The sequence below is a fragment of the Dipodomys ordii genome, unplaced genomic scaffold (assembly GCF_000151885.1).
Source record: "Dipodomys ordii isolate 6190 unplaced genomic scaffold, Dord_2.0 Scaffold219, whole genome shotgun sequence".
Lineage (NCBI taxonomy): Eukaryota > Metazoa > Chordata > Mammalia > Rodentia > Heteromyidae > Dipodomys > Dipodomys ordii.
Genome location: NW_012267435.1, coordinates 878,899 through 900,304, shown reverse-complemented (window position 1 = coordinate 900,304; position 21,406 = coordinate 878,899). Strand labels below are relative to the sequence as shown.

Below are 21,406 nucleotides of genomic sequence, written 5' to 3'. Positions count from 1 at the left end.
GCTGTTGCACACAGTAGGTATGTGTTCTCCATCCCCTAGCCCTAGAAAACGTCTTGCATAAACAAGTTCTATCTCCAGTAATACAACAACAAAACAAGTACATTGTATTTAAAGAAAACTGAAATGACATTTTCTTCAAATAAGAGAATGTTTTATTTGAAGGAAAAGTTAAGCTAAAAATACTTGAATAATCAGTAGCAGAGAGTATTGAATTGCCCAGCCTCCTTCACTGCAGTAAGTATGTGGGTGTCCAGAGAATGAAGGATGCTAGAAAAAATAGTTTATAACCATTCCAGACATTGTGACAAGTCTTAAAATGGCAAGCATTATATCATTCTTTGATTTGAATTGTTTAAATTGTATTCCCTACCACTTACCTTACCACTGGGCCTTTGTGCTTACTTTTCTTTCCTTCTCTTCTCTGTTTTTTATTCCTTTCCTTCTTTTGTGTGCCATTACTGTCCTTTGAACTCAGGGCCTTGCATTTCTTGCTTGGATTTTTTTCACTCAAGGCTAGTGCTCTACCACTTGAGCCACAGTTCCATTTCCAGCTTTTTGCTAGTTAATTGGAAATAAGAGTCTTACGGACTTTTCTACCTGGGATAGCTTCAAACCTTGATCCACAGATCTCAGCCTTCTGAGTAGCTAGGATTACAAGTCTGAGCCACCAGCACTGGTCACTTTGCTGTGCTCCAATAAAATATTTCAATGTAAAAATAATATGCTTAAGAGATCTGGTCTTAATAGAGTTGGAGAAAATTCCACCTTGTTCAAATTGTCTATCTAATCTTTAGGAATCCAGATATACTATGTGTAACTTTAAGAAATCTGATCTGTTATGTTTCACCTGGCTTTAAGTAAAAGACATATTAGCCAGAAGATTTAGAGTTGGTCTTGCTGATAAATCAGCAAGCATCCCCTTAGGGCACAAAGTGATACAACACATCAGAAAAATGACTTTTTATACAAGAGAATGTGATATGAACATTGCAGTTTGAAGCCAGTCTAAGCAGAAAAGTTCATGAAATTCCTTTATTTTGGTGGGGGGGGGGAGCTTTGGTCCTGGTGCTTGAACTCAGGGCCTGAGCACTGTCCTTTTTGTGCTCAATGCTATTGCTCTTTCATTTGAGTCACAGTACCACTTCCAGCTTTTTCTGAGTAGTTTATTGGAGATAAGAGTTTCAAGGCCCTTCCTGCCCTGTCTAGCTTTGAACCGTGATCCTGAGATCTCAGCCTCCTAAGTAGCTAGGGTTATATGTGTGAGCCACTGGCACCCAGCTCATGAGATTATTATGTCCATTTAATTACCTAAAAACTGGAAGCGGAACTGTGGCTCAAGTGGTAGAGCAGCAGTCTTGGGCAAAAACTAAGACAGTGCCCAAACCCTGAGTTCAAACTCCACATGCACAAGAAAAGAGTCTTGAAATTGTACATCTAGTTGCTGTTACCTGTGCAGTGAAACTCTCTGAAATTGTCAATATTAAAATGGAGAAACTATTGTGTTATAGCAGTAACAGTGAGATTCTGAAGGAGAAAATTGTAAAGCATATGTAAATGTGGATATATTGCTGGAAGGTGAAATACAGATCATTCGTTAAGAAACAGAAAGCTTGGAATCATAGAACCTTACAAGCAGTTTTTCTGAACATGAGCAGGTGAAGAATTTAACCTCAGAGATTATTGTGTTCAACATTTTGCACTGTATCTCTAGAGACCTTCAAACAGTTTGCTGGATAATTAATACCACTTTATTAATTACATACCTAGGTGTAAAATTAGATTGACAAAAAGAGACAGAATATTTATTATCTGTTTGAAGAACTTAAGAATCAGGGTGTGTTGGGAGGGATGTCAGTTGATGGTTTAAGGTCTTGCTCAGGAAAATAATTAAATTTAGCCATATGAAAGACTATGAAGGTAGTAATGGGGAATAGAAAGGAGAATTCCAATTTCTTGGCTAGGCATGAGATAGGTAGTAGATCTCTGTCTAGAGGGCATTTATAAGAGCGGTTTTCTAAAACTGGACTTAGCATCTCCCCTGTCAGCTATCCAATCACATTTGTCATGGGTACTTTTTTGATTGTAAATATTCATGACTAGTTCCAAAGGTTCTACATATAATTTATAATTTTGCTTAGAAAAAATTAGTTTGCAAGCTGGACATCAGTGACTTACACCTGTCATCCTAGCTACTCAGGAAACTGAGATCTAAGGATCAAAGTTTGAAGCCAGCATGTGCAGGAAAGTCTATGAGTCTCTTATCTTCAATTAACCACCAAAAAGCCAGAAGTGGAGTTATTGCTCAAGTGATAGATCATTAACCCTGAGCAAAGAAGCTCAGAGAGAGTGTTGATGCCCTTAATTCAAGCTCCAGGACCAGCCCTCCCTCCACACCCCCGACCAAGAAAAGAAAAGGAAAAAAAAAGTTCACCAGTACTTGAACACATATTTGTTTACTGCCTGCTCTTATCCAGGCAGTACTGATAAGTATGAACAAAACTTGAGATGTTTCTTAAAGAAACTTGCAGTATAACTAGAGAGAGAGTAATATAAAAAGGTAATTACTAAAATGATGTGGTAAGATCATTAATATAAGTATGTTCCCAGGTATATTTAACACATAAATAGGAGTATTGAGACTATTCCATTGTCAGTTATGATGACTGCATCTACAATAGGACATCTAAGTAAAAATTTGAATAAATAGGAGTTTGGACAAAGACTAAAAGAAGTTTCAGAAGAAAGCACGCCTTCAAAGTCATAGAAATATGACACAGCACGTTATGTTTTGAAGCTGACAAATAGTTCAGTACTTCTTGGGAATAAACTTCAAAGTAACCAGGCCCTAGTGGCTCACACCTATAATTCTAGCAACTCAGGAAGCTGAAATCTGAGTATCCTGGTTCAAAGCCAACCAGGACACACAAATCATAGAGACTCATATCTCCAATTAGCCAGCAAAAGGCCAGAGGTGGAGGCATGGCTCAAGTGGTAGAGTACCAGACTTGAGCAAAACAACTAAGTGACAGCACCCTGTCCCTGAATTTAAGCCTCAGTATTGGCCCTCAGTACTAGCACACACACACACACACACACAACACTTGAAAGTAGATCATAATAAGCTGTGAATGGACCATGTAAGCAACAACTAGATTATGAAGAGCTTTCAGTTTCCTAGTAGCAAAATGGATTTTATCCTTGAGGCAAAGGGAGAGTATACTTGACTAATATTTTAATCCACCTGTCAATTATATTTGTCAGAAATTTTTAAACTATCATTATTTTTGTCCCTGAGCTTTTGTGCCCCAGGATATTGCTCTACCACTTAGGCCACAGACTTTCCTGTCTGGATTAGTTTCAAATCATGATCCTCAGATCTCAGCCTCTGATTAGCTAGGATTATAAGAATGATCCACCAGTACCCCCACTTGCAATGCAGTCTTAATCATAAACTTCAAAATTATGAATTAGAATGGAACACAAGATATCAGAGTTCATTCAAAATAGTAAGCTTGGTCAGGCATCAATGGCTCACATCTGTAATCCTAGCTACTCAGGAGGGTTGAGATCTGAGGATGGCGGTTCAAAGCCAGCCTGCCCAGGAAAGTCCATGAGACTCTTATCTCCAATAAACTAAGAAAAAGCTAGAAGTGGCACTGTGGCTCTCATGGTAGAGCACTAGCAGTGAGCAAAAGAAGCTCAGGGACAGTGCCCAGGTTCTGAGTTCAAGCCCCAGAACTGGCAAGAAAAAAAAAAGTAAACCTATTGACCACATGTTCAAATAACTTTGCGAGCCACTACTCCCACCTGATCTCTTCTTTTCTAAATATAGCCCTTCATTCTAAGCATCTGAAACTACAATTCTGTGACAAACAAACTTCCTTCTGTCCTCATCATCACCTGATAATGCTGTTTTCACTTCATTAATCCATTTAAAACTTGAATGTTTAGTGGGCACTTTCCTAGAGGAGTTTTTTGCTCATGGCTAGTGCTCTAGCAATTGAGCCACAGCTCCAATTCCACCTTTTTGGTGGTTACTTGGAGATCAGACTTTTCTTCCAAGGCTGACTTCGAACCCCAATCCTCAGATATCAGCCACCTGAGTAGCTAGGATTACAAGTGCAAGCCACTGGCGCCCAGCTCTACCACTTTTTATACTTCTGATTCTTTCTACTTCTGTACTGTTCCAATTCTTAAACATCATGTTAGTGTGTTTTCTTGTAGGTGCACTATCCTGATTTGGTAATTTCCATTCTAATTTTGTCTGATTAGATTCCACAGGACTATGCCCTTTCTGTAGACAAAATCTTTTTCTCTGGAGTGCAATAATTTATTGTGAGGTTAGATTTATTCATTCCTTATAATTGATTGCATTACAGCATGATTGTCTTTACTACTTTATCTACTTACCACAGTTAGATTATAACTGGAATCTTTCCCTGAGATAATTTATCTCTATCACCTTGATGACCTTAGGTTGAAATTATCCCCCATTACTTCCCTACAATTCATTAGTTTTACCGTATGAATGTGAATATCCAGGCTATTTTGAGTACTTCCTAATTTCACAAGTGTGTATAATTTAGTAGTGTGTCACTGTTAAATGTACATAAAAATACTCATTACAAAAGAGGTAAGGAGCCAGTTGCAGGTGTCTCATACCTGTAATCCCAGCTACTCAAGAGGCTAAAATCTTGGTTTGAAGCCAGCCAGGGCAGGAGAGTCTAGGAGACTCTTATCTCCAATTAACTACCAAAAGCCACAAATGAAGGAATGGCTCAAGTTGTAGAACTACAGCCTTTAACTAAAAGGCTAAGTGACAGCACTCTGGCCATGAGTCAAGCCCCTGTATGGCACCACAAAAAGGTAGTAAGAAAAGCCGAAAAAAATAGCATACAAAACCTGTAAAGTTTAATTAGTCATGTTTACAGGAAATACGTATCCTTGAGTATTTTTATTATTTATTATATATTAAATTATCATATTAAATAAGCTATTGAGGGCCATTATCAGTGGCTGTTACCTTTATTCCTAGTTACTCAGGAGGGTGAGAACTGAGGAATATATGTCAAAGCCAGAACAAGCAGGAAAGTTCATGAGGTTATTACCTCTAATTAAGCACCAAAAAGCCAGAAGCATCGTTGTGGTTCATGTGGTACAGTAACAGCCTTGACTGAAAAGACTAAGTGACAGCACCTAAGCCCTGAATTCAAGCCCCAGTACTGGACCTAAATAAATATATACATATATAAATACATAAATAAAATATGTTATGCCCACAACATAATGGTTGAGAGAAAGCATAATGGACACACTTTAAGAGAGCAAAAAATAAATTTAAGATAAAAGATTTGGATTAACTAATTAGATTCAATAAGATCTGATGAAATGATAAATAAATCCAAAGGCTTATTTTTTAGAATAACCAATAAAACACATGGATGATTAGCAAGCCTAATCCAGAAAATAGTAGCAGAATGTGGCTTAGTGGTAGAGTACTTGCATAACATGCATGAAACCCTGGGTTCAATTCTCAGTACCACATATACAGAAAAAGACAGAAACTCAAGTGGTAGAGTGCTAGCCTTGAGCAAAAGAAGCTCAGGGAGAGTGCCCAGGCCCAGGCCCTGAGTACAAGCTCCAGGACTGGCAAAAAAAAAAATTATACACATGAAGAAATACACATAGAAGTGATAGCAGTTATAAGCAAGCCTATTTTGTACAATCATATGGTAATATATTTGGAAAACTTTAATGAAATTCATAGGTTAAATCAGGAAGAAATATAAACATAATGATATCAATAAAAAATTTAAAATGATGAAATCTTCAAAACTCTACTTCTTAATGTCAACCCGAAATTTTCTCTTAAACCTTCCACACAATTACAACATCTCTGTTTATTAGGGTTATGTAAACAGAGACAAGACAGCTTCCCAAAATCTTGAGAAACTTGTGACTAAAACCAGATACATCAAGCACGTACTTAGCTACTCAGGAGGCAGAGATCAGAAGACCGAGGTTTGCTTCAGGCAGACAAATGCAAGAGACTCTAATCTCCTAGACTTTTATCTCCAATTAGTCATCAAAAATCTGGGGTTGGAGGTACTGCTCAAGTAGTTGAGAATCAGCTATGAGTAAAAAAACTGAACTAGGGTATAAGTTAGGAAAAAACTCAGAATCTCCTTACTTTAGCATTAAATGAATCTTTTTCTGGATGCTATTATTATTGTTGTCATTGTTTAAATAATTTTAACTTGAAAGTTCTTAAATAAAGTAGTAGGTATATTTCCATAAAATTTCTCTTTTTTATTGCAGACTTGTGACATGTAAACACATGCAAAGCATGTATTTATAACTGCAATATTATCTGGAAAAGGAAATAAGGGACATCAGAAGTCATTTACACTACCTTTTACCTCAGGTTGTTATAAATGTGGTCAATACAAAATGATGAGAAATCAGTGTTTCTTTTTTTTACCTGAATTTTCTAACTGACATGTTGTTTTTCCACTTGGAATGGAATAGTCACTGAATTCTTTTGATACTAATTTACTCAATCTCAGTGAATGTTACCTCTTCAGGAAATCCTTGCTACAAATCTGATCACTGTCACAGGAGTTACCTGACTTTGCCATCACTGAAATGTGGTTCATGCAGCCTATCCTCACCTCTGACTCAATTATGGACAAGTAACTCTTTCAGGATTCCTATTGCCTCTCCTTTCTTGACATCTCCACGTTCTGAAACTTCAGTTTCTAAGTTTGAGTTTTTATCTTGAAGCAGTTTCAATTCAACATGACAGTTTATAGATGCAATCCATCTTAATCAATGTAACTCTTTCCATCATTCTCTCCCATCTCTCCCAACCCCACCTATCCCATCAAGTTACCTGGTTCCATGTTCACTGTTTTGTCCATCCTTTCTCTCTCCATTCATCTTCCCCCTTTTGACCTCCCCAGCACGCACGCACGCACACACACACACACACACCACATTGCAGCTGACAAAAGTGATAGTGACTTATTAAACAACTTTTCTAGATCTTGTGCACAATTTTTGTTTTCCCAGATGAAATTGGAGCCAAATTCAAGTGATAATTACCACATTCAAAAGAAAATATCAGGGACAGCACCCAGGCCCAGAGTTCAAGCTCCATGACCAACACACACCCACACACACCCACACCATACACACACACACACAGAAATAAAAAAAAAACTCAAAAGAAAATATCTACCCTGAAGATACTATTGACAACACAATACAGCTCTTGTTCAAGATGAATCAGAGATCATTTATTTTCAGGCAAATATGAGTGACAATGGCCCAGAATCACAGGTTCCGATATATTCCATGTTCCACTGTGGAAGTGGTTACATGAATCTTTAAAGCCACAAATCAAAGTCATAAATCAGAGCAGTCATCAAATACATCAGGTAGATGGGCAACAACAGAGTGGGGGCTCAGATATCATCTTAGAATATTCTTAGCTTTAGGGATTATGGAAGCTAATGATGAGCTCATTTTAACAGTACATTCCCAACATTTTATCTGATAGCCATAAGAATTTAGGTCAGATAAAGAGGTTGCCTGTTGATTAGACTAAAGATAGCCATAGATGGTTTTGTTTCTGGTTCTTCTACGTTCCATCTGTCCACACTTAAGAAATTCTGCTCAGTCAAACAATCTGCAGGACCTTCAACCCTGATGTAGATTCTTCAGAGGATTTCAGTCAGTAATGTCAGTAAGGACAAAGGCAATTCTGTTATGCCTTTCTTCTTTTGGAATTATTTTTTTCCAGAAATTCTTCCTTCAGAGCCTCTTACCCTTGATATCCTGACCCATTTACTCCATAAAATGTATTTGCTTGATTATATATAACCAATTTGCTAGTCATCCTTAGACATATCTAAAACAAACATGGATATTTTTGACTTATTTCCTAAGTGATTTCCTAACTCACCCAGAAATAAAAATAAATAAACAGAACTCAAACCTAGAACCTCATTCTATATTCAAGCAGAGGTTCAAACTCCACAGGGGAAAAAACTAAGAGGATGTTTGAGTGTCAAAAACAACAATATTTATGCTATATTTTCTTCTACAGTATTTTAGATAAAAATGATTCTTAAAAATCTATTATCACATTTTATGATAGTACTGGAGAGTTTGAATCTAGGACCTTGTGCTTGCTATGCAAGCATACTACCATTTGAATCACCTCCCCAAGTCTTCTGCTATTATTATTTTTATCTTTTCTCTTTTGGTTCTAGGGACTAAGGCCAGGGCTTTGTACTTGCTAGTCAACCTCTTTGCCACTGAGCTAAATCCCAGCCCGCTACTATCATTTTGATATTGTTCATTTGGTCTATCAATTTAGGATCTAAAATCAAATTCTCACCACTTTTGTTTCTCTCAATTTTATCTTTACCAAAATTCATCCATCCTGCCTTTATCCTTGAATCTATCATTTTTCCATGCTGGTATATAAATTCTGTTGACCCAACCTTCCATTTATTTTAAAGAGTTACTATTTGCTAAGCTTCATGTCAAGCTCTTTACTTACATTAGTCCTTTAACATTCATCATGATATTCTAATATAGGTGTAATTATCATCTTTTTAAAGCAAACAATAAGTTTCCTTTTTTCTGTTTTTGTCATATCTCAAATATTATGCTATAGCTCTATTTCCATTTGTCTGAAGAAATTTGTTAATTTACATCATGATTTCTTCAATCCAATAAATATTCAAGAATGAACAACTTAAATCCCACCTATTTGTATAATTTCCAAATTTTTATTGATTTTTAGTTTATTTATACTCTGGTAGAAAAGGATATCCAATATAATTTCAGCTTTTAAATTTTTTTCTCAGATTTGTTTCATGGCTTGTCATACAATTTGTCTTAGAGAATATCCCGTGTGGTAATGAGAAGAACATGGATTAAGCAATTGTTGGGTGAAGTATTATGTAGCTGTCTTAGACTCTATAGTCCTGGTGATAAATATATCAGATAGTCTCCTTATTTTTCTTTTTGTCGGTCTTAGGGCTTGAACTCAGGGTCTAGGAACTGTCCTTGAGCTTCATTTGCTCAAGGCTAGCACTCTACCACTTGAACCACAGCGTCACTTTTGGCTTTTTCTGTTTATGTGGTACTGAGGAATTGAACCCAGGGCTTCATGCATGCTAAGCAAGCACTCTACCACTAGGCCACATTCCCAGCCCCATCGGATAGTCTCTTTAGCAAGGAGCAGCTTTACCAAATCTTTTTTCTAATATCTTCCTGGCTAGGCCACAAATTACCCAAAATTCAGACCAAATTTCTACTCCACTTCTTTCTGGTCACTATAATTTTGTCTAAAAGTACCAGTAATATCCATGCTACAACTTGAATGCTTGGTCATTTTGATATGTCCTTTGCCAAATAAACTAACCCACCATTATTTAATTTCTGTCCCCCACAAAGTCCTAGAACACAAATACCATGTCCTCAGGTTCTTTGCTATTTACTCCAATACCCAGAAGATTTCCCTTTCTCTTTAAAATCTTATGAACATTACCTCAACTCTCCACATTCTTATAAGCATTCTATATTTTTAACTTGCATTAGAATTACCCATGTTGCTCCACTTACATCTATCAAAGCTTCCTGTAGAGTCTCTCATGCTTTATCTGTAAATCAATTCCAAAGACATTTAAACATTTTCAGGTACAGATTTGCTAATTCCTCAGTGCCAATTTTCTGTATTAGTAATTCTTTCATTACTATAATAAAATACCTGAGGCAGCTAACTAATAAACAGAAAATGTTTACTTAGCTCATATTATTGGAAGTTCAAAGTCCAAGTTAAGTAGCCCCATAGGTTTAACCTCTCATGAGGGTGTTTAGAGGGGCATGTTATGCTGGAAGTATGTGTGTGTAAGAGTTTACATTGCAAAGTAGAAAGTCAGAAGTTCAGATATCCCACACTCCCTCCTGAGGACATACCATCTTTAATGATCTAAGGGCTTCCTAGTGGGCCTTCAACTCCAAAAATTCCATCAATTCCCAATGTCACCACACTGAAGACCAAATACGCACACATAGGGAAAATGATAAGTACTTAGATATGTCTTCCATTTTCAATAAAATACTTGAGTCATGATCCAGATGAAGCTTTATATTAAAATAATTTAAATGCTAATAATGTATAAAAGGTATTTCTTTTATTGTGCCAGTACCAAGGTTTGAACTCAGGATCTTAAGCATTCAGTTGGCCTTTTCTCTCACTAAAGACTGATGCTCTACCACTTGCCACACTTCTACTTCAAACTCACAGACTTATGCCCAGGCTGGCTTTGAACCACAATCCTTAGATCTCAACCTCTTGAGTAGCTGCATGAGCCACTAGTACCCAGCTAAAAAAAAATTTCTTAACTCATGAAAAAGTGGTAAGTTGGTTTAGATTTACAGGGCCAATATCTAAGGAATATGGGAATTGATAGAGATAATAGAACACTAAAGCCACTTTTACTCATTGATTAGTGATTTTCATGTGATCAAAAGTCCAAAGGGTCCCATATAAGATTGGAAATGCTGGTGATAATGCAGAAAAAGGCAACTCTTATATACTGATGGTGGCAATGGATTATGAAAAATAATATAAAGACTCCTTAAAAATTTAAAAGTAGGACTGCCATATGATACAGTAATTCCATTTCTGTGTATATATGTACAAGGGTGATAAATTATCCCTGCACTTTCATTTTTATTGTGATACTATTCACAATATCTAAAATATGAAAACAATCCAGATGTTCTTTAGGAGATCAGTGAATAAAAAGAATGAAACCCTATCATTTATAGAAGCATGGACAAAACTGAAGGTCATTAAGTGAAATAAGCCAGACAAAGAAAGACAAGTGCCACATGTTTCACTCATTTGTGAAAGTTAATGAGTTACTCTTGTAGAAGAAGGCACTGCACTAGAATAGTAGTGACTGGAGATTGTGAAGCTTTGAGTGAGCTGGAAATAAGTTAGATAAGTTTGAATGAAAGAATTACTTCTGGTACTTAAAAAAATCACAATAGGAGCCGATGCCGGTGGCTCACGGCTGTAATCCTATTTACTCAGGAGGCTGCGCTCCGAGGATCACAATTCAAAGCCAGCCTGGGCAGAAAAGTCCCTGTGAGACTCTTTTCTCCAATTAATAACTCAAAAACTGGAAGTGGTGCTGTGGCTCAAGTGGTAAAACATTAGCCTTGAGGATAAAGAGGCTCAGTGACAGCACCCAGGCCCTGAGTTTAAGCCCCACAACCAACAAAAAACAATCACAATAGGGTAACTATGGGTTAAATATGTGATATATTTCAAAATGACTAAAAAAGAATACAGAATTCACAACACATCAAAGTGAGTAATGTTTAAGGAGACAAAAATACTTATTGCTCTGATCTGATTATTATACATTATATATGTGTATTGGATTGCCATACTATACCCCATCAAGGTGTACAAGTAAAAAGAAAAGAGTCAGGTGTGGAGCTTATATTTATAAGTCCAACACTCAGGAGGCTGATGCTGGGGGATGGAGAGTTTGAGGCCAGCCTAATCTACATAGTAAGACCCTATCTCAAGAAAAACAGAGAAGGAAGAAAGGACACAAGAAATGAGTTAAGAGAAAGAAGAAGGAAGGAAGGAGAGGAGGGGAAGGTAAGGTAGGGGAAAAGAGGAAGAGAACAGGGAGAATAGGAAAGAAGGAATGAGAAAGACAAAAGGGAAAAAAGAATGGAAGGAAGGAGAGAGAGTGTGTACAAGAGTAAGTGCCAGGTATGATAGTACATGCCTGTGATAACAATATTTGGGAGCAGGAAGCATGACAATAGGAAGTTTGAGGCCAGTCTGGGCTACATTATGAGACCATGTTCCAAAACCAGCCAACTAACAAAAGCTCCAAAAACAAAAAGAAGAAAGGAAGGAAGGGGGCTGGGAATGTGGCTTAGTGGTAGAGTGCTTGCCTAGCACACATGACGCCCTGGGTTTGATTCCTCAGTACCACATAAACAGAAAAAGCCAGAAATGGTGCTGTGGTTCAAAGTAGTAGAGCCTAGCCTTGAGCAGAAGAAATGCAGTGACAGTTTTCAGACCCTGAGTTCAAGCCCCAGGACTGGTAAAAAAAAAAAAATAAAAGGAAGGAAGAAAATAAAAATAACCAGGTAAGATGGCACATACATACCTCTAATATGAGTACTTGACCAGCCTGGGATGATACTTTGTCTCAAAAACATTCTTTAAAAAAAAAGTAAAAAAAAAAAAGAAAGAAAGAAAAAAGAATCAATGAGGGAAGACATGCGAAATGGAAATAAATTTAGCAATGTACAGTTCCACTCCTGGGCATTTATCCAATAGAATACAAATAAGGACACACTAAAGCTACCAGCACAACCATGTTAATTACAGCATTGTTTATCATAGCCAAGGTATGGAATCAATCTAAATGCCCCTCAGTGGACAAATGTATCAAGAAAATGTGGTATATATGCACAATGAAATTCTATGCATCCATCAGAAAGAATATTTTACATTCATAAGGAAATGGAAAGATTTCAAAAAATTATATTAAGTGAAGTAAGCCAGACCCAAAGAAGCATAGGTTGCATGATTTCCTTCATTGGTGGTAACTAGAATGTGCCTATAAATCTATAAGTAAACATACAGGGTGGTAAAAGAGAAAAATACACTGGGACATGATATATAGGTCTCTAGGTATTCACACAGTGAGACCAAAGAAGGATATTCTTACTAGAGGACCACATAGATACAATAGTTATGTGAATCTGACCATTTAAAATAATATTTATTGAAACAAACTCCAGGAAGTGGGAACAAGAGGTTCTTATTTTTCTTTGTTGCTATGTTTGTTTAATTTCCGTTTGTCTTTCTTGTTTATCTGTCTTTGGGAAGATAATGGAGGGCACAGAAATGGTGGGGCCAAGGGTGAACAAATGCCTCAGTGATACTCACTAGAAATTATGTTGAAAATGAACTATGCAACTTGTGTGGGTGGAGATGGAAGAAAAAAATGGGACAGAGTAAGGGAAGGGGAGACATTGTTCCAAAAGAAATGTAATCTTTATCAGACTAATGTAACTGTAACCCCTCTGTGCATCACCTTTACAATAACAATAAATAATTTATTTTAAAAAGGAATGTGGGCAGTCTGTAGAATCTAGAAAAAGCATGGAAATGGATTCTCCTTGGAGAATTCAAGAAAAGAATAAAACCTTGATGACACTTTGGTTTTAGTTTATTGAGACCTGTATCCAATTGTATCCTATAAAGGCCAGTAAATGTCCTTTAGTTAAACTTCTTTGTGATAATCTGCAGTAGTAGTAGCAATAAAAAATACTTATTTAATGAGTAAATGCTGCAAAAAAGTTTCAAAAAGAAAACCAATGAAATGGGAAATTGGAAATAAATTTAGCAATATACAAACATGTAGCAATGTCTACAAAAAGTTAAAATATCACAATGTATGTGAGTTCATCCTAAATGAAAATTTAGTTCAATATTACAAAATCAAACCTATAACTCAATGATTTAAAGAAGAAAATATATGATCATGATATTTTTCCTATTAGGTATCAAAACATTTATAAGTAATATATATCTAGTATTGGAACAGAAACAAAGATCCCAAAATAAAAACTTGTGATGCTTAACATCACATAAATGGTACTGTTTCTTGGGAAATGTTGTGCATTTCAATATTGTGCTAACACAATAGATTTATCAGTTGAGAAATATGGTATAAGATCCCTGCTTCACATCTATACATAATATAGTTCTAGATAGAAATAATAGCTCAGTTTGTTCAATACAATTGTAGCTATTTTAGAGAGGAATATAGGAAGTATTTTGGACATGCTATCAAGATCAAAACTTACAAGAAGTTGGGGGTTTAGTATAAGACAAAAGGAAAGAATTACAATACATTCACAACAAGGCTTATTCAGACAAGTCTGCAAATTTTGGAGCTCCGTTGGTTTTTTTAAATAGAGCAAGGGTCCCCAAATAGAGCAAGGGTCCAGGTTTTATAGACCCACATCAAACAGCCTTTGGATACAGACCAATGCTAGGAAAGGCAAGTAACTTTTTTATATAAGCCTATCCTGGAGAGGAATTTGTTGAGATCTGTTTCTTCCAACACTTCCAATAACTTGAAAATGAATACTTTTGTCTTGGAAGGGGAATATTTGGAAGGCACATAATAAGTTCTGCTTCAATAGACACTTACACTGAATACATTGAAAAGTTGGACTGGGAGTTGGCTCAAGTGGTAGAGGACCTGCCTAGTTCACATTTAAGTATCATCATAAAAAGATATTGAAAGTAAATACATGAAAAAAATCTCCTAGTGATATTCAGTGATGTGCTAATGAAGGCCATAAAAATAGTCTCAATACCACCAAATGTGTAAAACAAAAATTAAAGAAGTAGTTTGAATTTCAATTGTTTTTTTTTAAAGGTAGGGGCTGGGAATGTAGCTTGGTGGTAGAATACTTGCCTAGTATGCATGAGGCCCCAGGTTTTATTCTTTGGTACCATATAAACAAAAAAAATAAGTATTTTTTTTTAAAAAGGAGAATACTTTGGAAGTAGATCTTGCCTAGTATGGGTAAGGCCCTGGATTAGACTCACCCAGACCACAAAAAAAATCTAAATCATGTCACCACAATGCTCATACATTGCTGGCGGGAATATAAAATGAAAAAACAACATTGAAAACTACATTTACAACTACTTTGAAAAACTTTTTACATTACCAAGCTAATTTTAAAAATTCAAATATCCACTTAAGTGTGGTGGACAAGCCTGTAACCCCAGGTACTTGAAAATAGGAAACCAGAAGGACTATGCTGTTCAGAAGCCAGTGTGGGTAAAAATTAGTGAGGCTATATCGAAATCAACAAGCTGGATATGGGTACACACATGTAATCTCAGCTATGCAGAAAATCACAGGAGGAGAACCTTTCTGTGGTCCACAACTGGCTCCAGAAAAAAATTCAAGACCTATCTGAAAAAAAAAACTACAGCAAAAAAAGGGCTGAGTGTGGCTCAAGTAATGGAGCAGTTGCTTAGAAAGCACATGACTCTGAGCTTAACCTCAGCACTGTCCAAAGGAAAATAAACAAACAAACAAAAAAGCAAATGTCTTATTTATCAGCAATTCTACCACAAGATAGATATTTACCTTAAATTCTTGCACATGCATGCAAAGTTTTGCTTTTCTTTCTTTTTTGGGGGGGGGTCCAGTTGTGGGGCTTGAACTCTGGGCCTGGGCGCTGTCCCTCAGCTCTTCAGCTCAAGGCTAGCGCTCTACCACTTGAGCCACAGTGCCACTTCTGGCTTTTTTCTTTTTGCTTATGTGGTATGAGGAATCGAACCCAGGGCCTCATGCATGCAAAGCAAGCACTCTACCACTGAGCCACCTTCCCAGCCCAAAGTTTGCTTTTCTAAGCCTTTGTTACCTCTCAGTATGAAACAATATAAGAACAATTCAACATTCAAAGAGATAAATATATTTATTTATAGAATGGGATATCTCAGCAATGGAAAAAAAGTAGTACAGTTACACATACCTTCATGGATGAATGTCACAAACATAATTCTGGGTAAGGGGATCAAGGTACAAAAGAGCACATACAATGGGAATCCATTTATTTAAATTTCAAAACCAGGCAAAAGTAAGATATTTATTTACGCTTGCATTCATCAACCATAAAGATTTATTTTTTAAAAGAAAGAAATGATATAACAATCACAGAATATAGACTCAGGGGCTATCTCTGGGGAGAGGAAGGAGAATATGGTAAAGAATGATGTGTGGACACTTCAGAAGATCTGAGCAATGAATGTCCTATTCTTGGAATTGGGAATACAGGTTAAGTTTATACTATCTTTCTTCTTTCAACTGTAGATATATGTTTTAGTCACTCTTCCTCAGAATTTCAGGATTGATCTACATGGAGAATGCTCCTAATATCTCCTTATGCTCCGTAACACCTAAATGATGGATTTCCTTACTAGGCAACCAGCAATAAAGGGCATCCAATAAAATGTTGGAGCTTCAACGGAAGAACTGGAGGCTCAGAAACTGAAAGGACGTTCACCTACAGCCTTTTGCATTACCAGACTAAAATAACTGACAGGAAGAAGGAGCACAGTAGGGCTCCTGTAGTATCTTTACCCTTGTCTGTGCCAGAACTGGAGGTAAAGAGGGGTTGCTTTGGATCACTCTCCTAATATAAAGTGATGACAAACACATTAATCAATCAATCCAAATTCAGAAATTGAAAAAAATAAAAATATTTATTTAAGTCAGGTGCCAGTGGCTCATGCCTGTAATCCTAGCTACTCAGGAGGCTGAGATCTGAGGCTCACAGTTGGAAACCAGCCCAGGTAGAAAAGTCATGAAATTCTTATCTTCTATTAACCACCAAAAGGGAGGAAGTAGAGCTGTGGCTCAAGTGGTAGAATGCTAATCTTGAGCAAAAAAAGCTCAGGAACAGTATCCAGGCCAGGAGTTCAAACTCCAAGACCAACACACACACACACACACACACACACACACACACACACACACACTACTTATTTGAGGTCCTAGAAATTTCAACTTAAGAAACAGAAGTTCAGAGAACTCTGATTCATTGTTTTGAAGAAGGTAGGAATATGAATTCCAACATATGGGAGACTGGAGGTAGTCAAGGAATGGGCTACATGACTAACAATAACAAGGAAAAGAATATACTGTGCATACAGAATGGAAATGTCCATACAACAAGAGGTGGATAACCTTTCATTATGCAGTTGGAGCCATTGGCACTACATAATTGTTCAGGAATTCCAGATATCTAAGGTCATAGGTTGGAGGAGACCAAAGTTCACATTCCTACGCAGCAGTTTGAATTGGGCAGGAATCTTTCTTCCTTACTGGCCTCCAATTCCATTATGAAACACTTTTTTCAAGATGGGATGCCAGTGGCTCATGCCTGTAATCCTAGCTTCTCAAGAGGCTGACATCTGAGGATTACAGTTGGAAGTCACCCTGGGAAAGAAAGTACATGAGACCCTTATCTCTAATTAACCCACAAAAAGCTAGAAGTGGAGCTGTGGCTCAAGTGTTAGAGCATCAGCCCTGAGTGAAAAAGCTAAGTGAGAGTGCAAGGCTCTGAGTTCAAGCCCCAGGCACCAGCATTAAAATGCACACATAAACATAACTTTTTTCAAGTGGTACTTTCACCATAGTTTTCCTTTTATTGTCACAAAAGAAATGAGAGCAGGGAGCTGGTGGCTCACACCTGTAATCCTAGCTACTCAGGAGGTTGAGATATGAGGGTTGCAGTTCAAAGCCAGCCTAGGCAAGAAAGTCTGTGAGACTCTTACCTCCAATTAGTCACCAAATACACCAGAAGTAGAATTGTGGCTCAAATGACAGAATGCTAGCCTTGAGCAAAATAGCTCAGTGACAGTGCCCAGTTCCTGAATTCAAGCCCCCCAGCAAAGAAAAAAAAGAAGTGAGTAAATAAATATTACGGGAAAAGTCCATAAACTCTGAGTGTCTTTTTTTTTTATTATTTATAGGGAAGAATTTCATTTAGGCAGTCCCAGAAACAGCCACTTTTCCATTTGTCCTTCCAGCCTTTGGCCTCAAATTTCCTTCAGAAAATCTCCTTCTTGGGGCTAGGAAAGTGGCTTACTGATAGAGTGCTTGCCTGGCATGCGTGAGGCCCTGGGTTTGATTCCTCAGCACCACAAAAGCAGAAAAACCTGAAGTGGTGCTGTGGCACAAGTGGTAGAGAGCTAGCCTTGAGCTGAGGAGATGAGGGACAGCGCCCAGGCCCAGAGTTCAGGCCCCATGATCAACAAAAAGAAAAAAAGAAAATATCCCACTTTTTACTTTTCTCCATGTTTTTTTCTGAAAGACAAAGTTTCAGTTGAGACATATTCCCACACCTCCACACAATACTGGTATTTTATTGAGATGCCTTTGAAGTTTAAAGCTGTCCTCATACCCGCCTCTCCTTCTTTCCTAAGGAAAAAATAAAATGGGGAGGATGCAACTGGGCAGGGAAATCTAGCCACCTGAGAACTACACAAAAGGAACATACAGTCTCCAATCACAGACATGATTGAATATATTACCAAGAATGGGGAGGGCTTTTTATTTTAGGCAGAGAAATCATTGTATTGGAGATAGCATGGTTTCCTTTGCTGTCCTGTAAGACTATATACTAATTCCATGACAATGTCATCCATTGAAAGAAAATCAGCAACTTTGTGCCATGTTGAAGAAGCACAATTGGCAGATAAACTGAACATAGTATCCATAGTTTCTGAAGTTTAAAGTATTTTTATTAATAAAAAAAGTACAAGATTGCTTAGTACCCAAGGACACACTTTGCCTGGATAGCACAATGGGAGAGTCCCACTGAGCTAGAACAGAGGAAAGTTGAAGTGGCCATACTAACTGACACAGTTGAGTATCTTCAGGTGCATGATAGTCTCATATGTAAGTGATTGTTCAAAGCCACACTTCTGAAGCAAAAATAGTATAAAACAAAGTCAAAATGGTGGTTACTCTAATGCACTAAAATAACGAGGCACAGCCATGAAAGTTAGAGACTGAAGCTTAATGTAGTGTTTAATAATTTCTTTAAACAAACAATGACAAAAATCCAATACATCCCTTCACTGCAGGCTCCTTTCCCCAACACAAAATAAAAGAGAGTCAGGTTCTAGTACTGCTCTCCTGCTGTGCCATCCTGTCAAAAAATAGAGATGAACACCACTAGGAACTCTCTTCACCCTTTTTTTATTCAAGAATACAATGAAAACATCACTGCATACAACATAGTAATAATGTTCAACACAGCTACTTGAACTGACTCTAGGAGGACATCTACTGGAAGGGAAGGAGAGCTCAACTGTTAACAAAAATAATATTTCTTCCCTTGCCCTCTAACCCACTAGAAAGGGAGATAGATGGAAAGTGATACCAGTGTTTGAAAAAACAAAGAAATATCCAGACACTGGTATATGTTCCCTCCTCTTCCAGTCCACTCCCAACTCAATGACCCCACCCCCTTTTCCTCCTACCTTTACTGTCCAAAGTACAGTAAGAGAAGGAGAAAACTGAATTTGGGAAACTGAACTGGCCAAAGACTAATGGGCTTTGAGAAATTGTCTTTGTGCTTCTGAAAAAGTGATATGTAATGCAGTCCAAGTAGAATGAGAAGGGGAAATATAACTTTAAAACTATGGATTTGGGGAACTCCTCTTCAATTCCTTCTCCAGATAGTTTCTGCTACTTTCATGGAATTTCTTTCACCTTCAAATAAACTTTTCCTTGTTTAATTAAAAAAAATCTGTGGAGTTTGCCTACCTATTCTTTTAGATCTTAATATATTTCAAGTCTGGAAATATATAATTCTAGTTAGTCACAAAGAGAATGTAGGGAACATGAGAACAAGTGAAGAAATAAGATTGCCACTCTTCAATTATCTTTCTTAATTCTTTTCATAGAGTAAATACAGGGTACATATAGGTACTATAATGATCATTATAATTATCATCATAGTAATGATTATAATACTTTCTTGTTCATTTAGAGATAGCTCATCATTTTTGAGAACATCCATTAATAAGAAGCCTCACAACACTCCTGTGAGGTAGATATTTGGATTCCCCATTTCACAGATGGGTTAACAGAGGCACAGAGAGGTGATCTGATTTGCCTAAGGTCAACCATGTAAGAGAATGGGGAAAATATGGAAGAGAGGTAACTAAGGGCACCACTCTTGTTGCCAGACATCCATATTTAGCAATGGGGAAAAAAGATAGTGCTAAGTGTTTCTTTAAATTGGGTGCACCCAATTTCTTTTGTGTCCATCTCTTCAAATAGTACCTCATATAGGAATTAGCACACTATGAAACACCACTAGTTCCCTTGGCTTTTTTAAGGTTAGGTAAATTCATAATGATTTGGTTCAGGTATGAGAAAATGTTTTAGATACTGGATAGATAGACCCAGACCCTTAGTATTGAAATCACAGAAATCTCTAAATCCATAATTCAGTAGAGCACTTTGCTTCAAAGAGTTGTTAGAATTCTTTAAAAAAAAAGAAAAAAGAAAAGAAACATTACTATCATATTCATAAGCACCGGGTTCTAGTTGATAGTTATTTCCCATGTGTTTACAGGTTAACAATTAAGATACTGTTACATATTTATATATACTGAAATTGAACAATTAAGTAAATAGATGGCAGAAAGGTGGGAGCCATGTTTCTCACTGTTGAAATGGAAGGTAACACAGATAGGTAAGGGGAAGCCACTAGACTGATTTGTGCATTAATGGATCAAGAATAAAGACATCAATATAAACTCATGTATAACTAAATAAAGATATGGATGATCAACACAGAGACATATTTATAGCTATGTGTATATACATAAGTTAGTATACACATATATTTCCTTGTCAGATAAGGAGGCCTTGACACAACAATACCTCAGCAGCAACAAGCATACCTAGTGCCCACATCTTGATTTCTAATACATCTCTCCAGAGAAAGGAACCAAGACCCAATGAAGAACTGGCTGATTATAGAAATGCACCGAAGATTTCAAATTAAAAGAAAAGCAAGAGGAGCCTAGAAAATCTTGCAGTGCCAGAAATTAAAGACAGGCTTTAAAAAATCATATTGGGGCATGTCAAAAAGACTTTGAGAGTCAACTCAATAGAGTTCCCAGTGACCAAAGTCAGAACAATTTGAGCAACACAATAAAATAGCAATGGAGTATAACCTAAAGTATAAAATAAATAGCCACGAGTCCATGCTGATATAAATAAAAGGATGCATAAATAAATATGTGGAAAAGAGACAAATCTCCCATGCAGAAGAATTCCAAATAATTCCTACAGATATTTGTTTTCAAGGACGTGGTAAATAACTCACTACTCCATAAGTGAAGACTATAGTAATTTCCTTCCAAACAGTACAGAGACGGATGGGAGGTAAAAGAGTGCATGGGAGAAATAGGATAAACAGTCTCATAGCCAGTTGACCAAAGTTAACATCAAGAAGAAGAATAAGTCATGTAAATAGTATGTGATGAAAATAGTAATTCACCGATGTATTTTTCCTCCACACACAAAAAAACATTATTCCATTCTCTTTTTGAAAAAATAGAATAAATCCCAAGAATATACTTGTCTAAACTCCCAAGGTCATTAAAAACAAATCTAAGAAACTGTCACAACCAAGAGGAGCCTAAGGAAATATGTTCCTTAATGTAATATGTTATACCGAATGAAATAGTGAAACAAAAAAAGGATAGTGGGTAAAAATTTAGGAA

The 21,406-nt window shown here is 36.9% G+C and overlaps 1 pseudogene; it reads left to right on the top strand.

Moving 5' to 3' along the window:
• Positions 1-21,406, top strand: part of LOC106000463 — a 143,473-nt pseudogene that overhangs the window by 118,990 nt on the left and 3,077 nt on the right.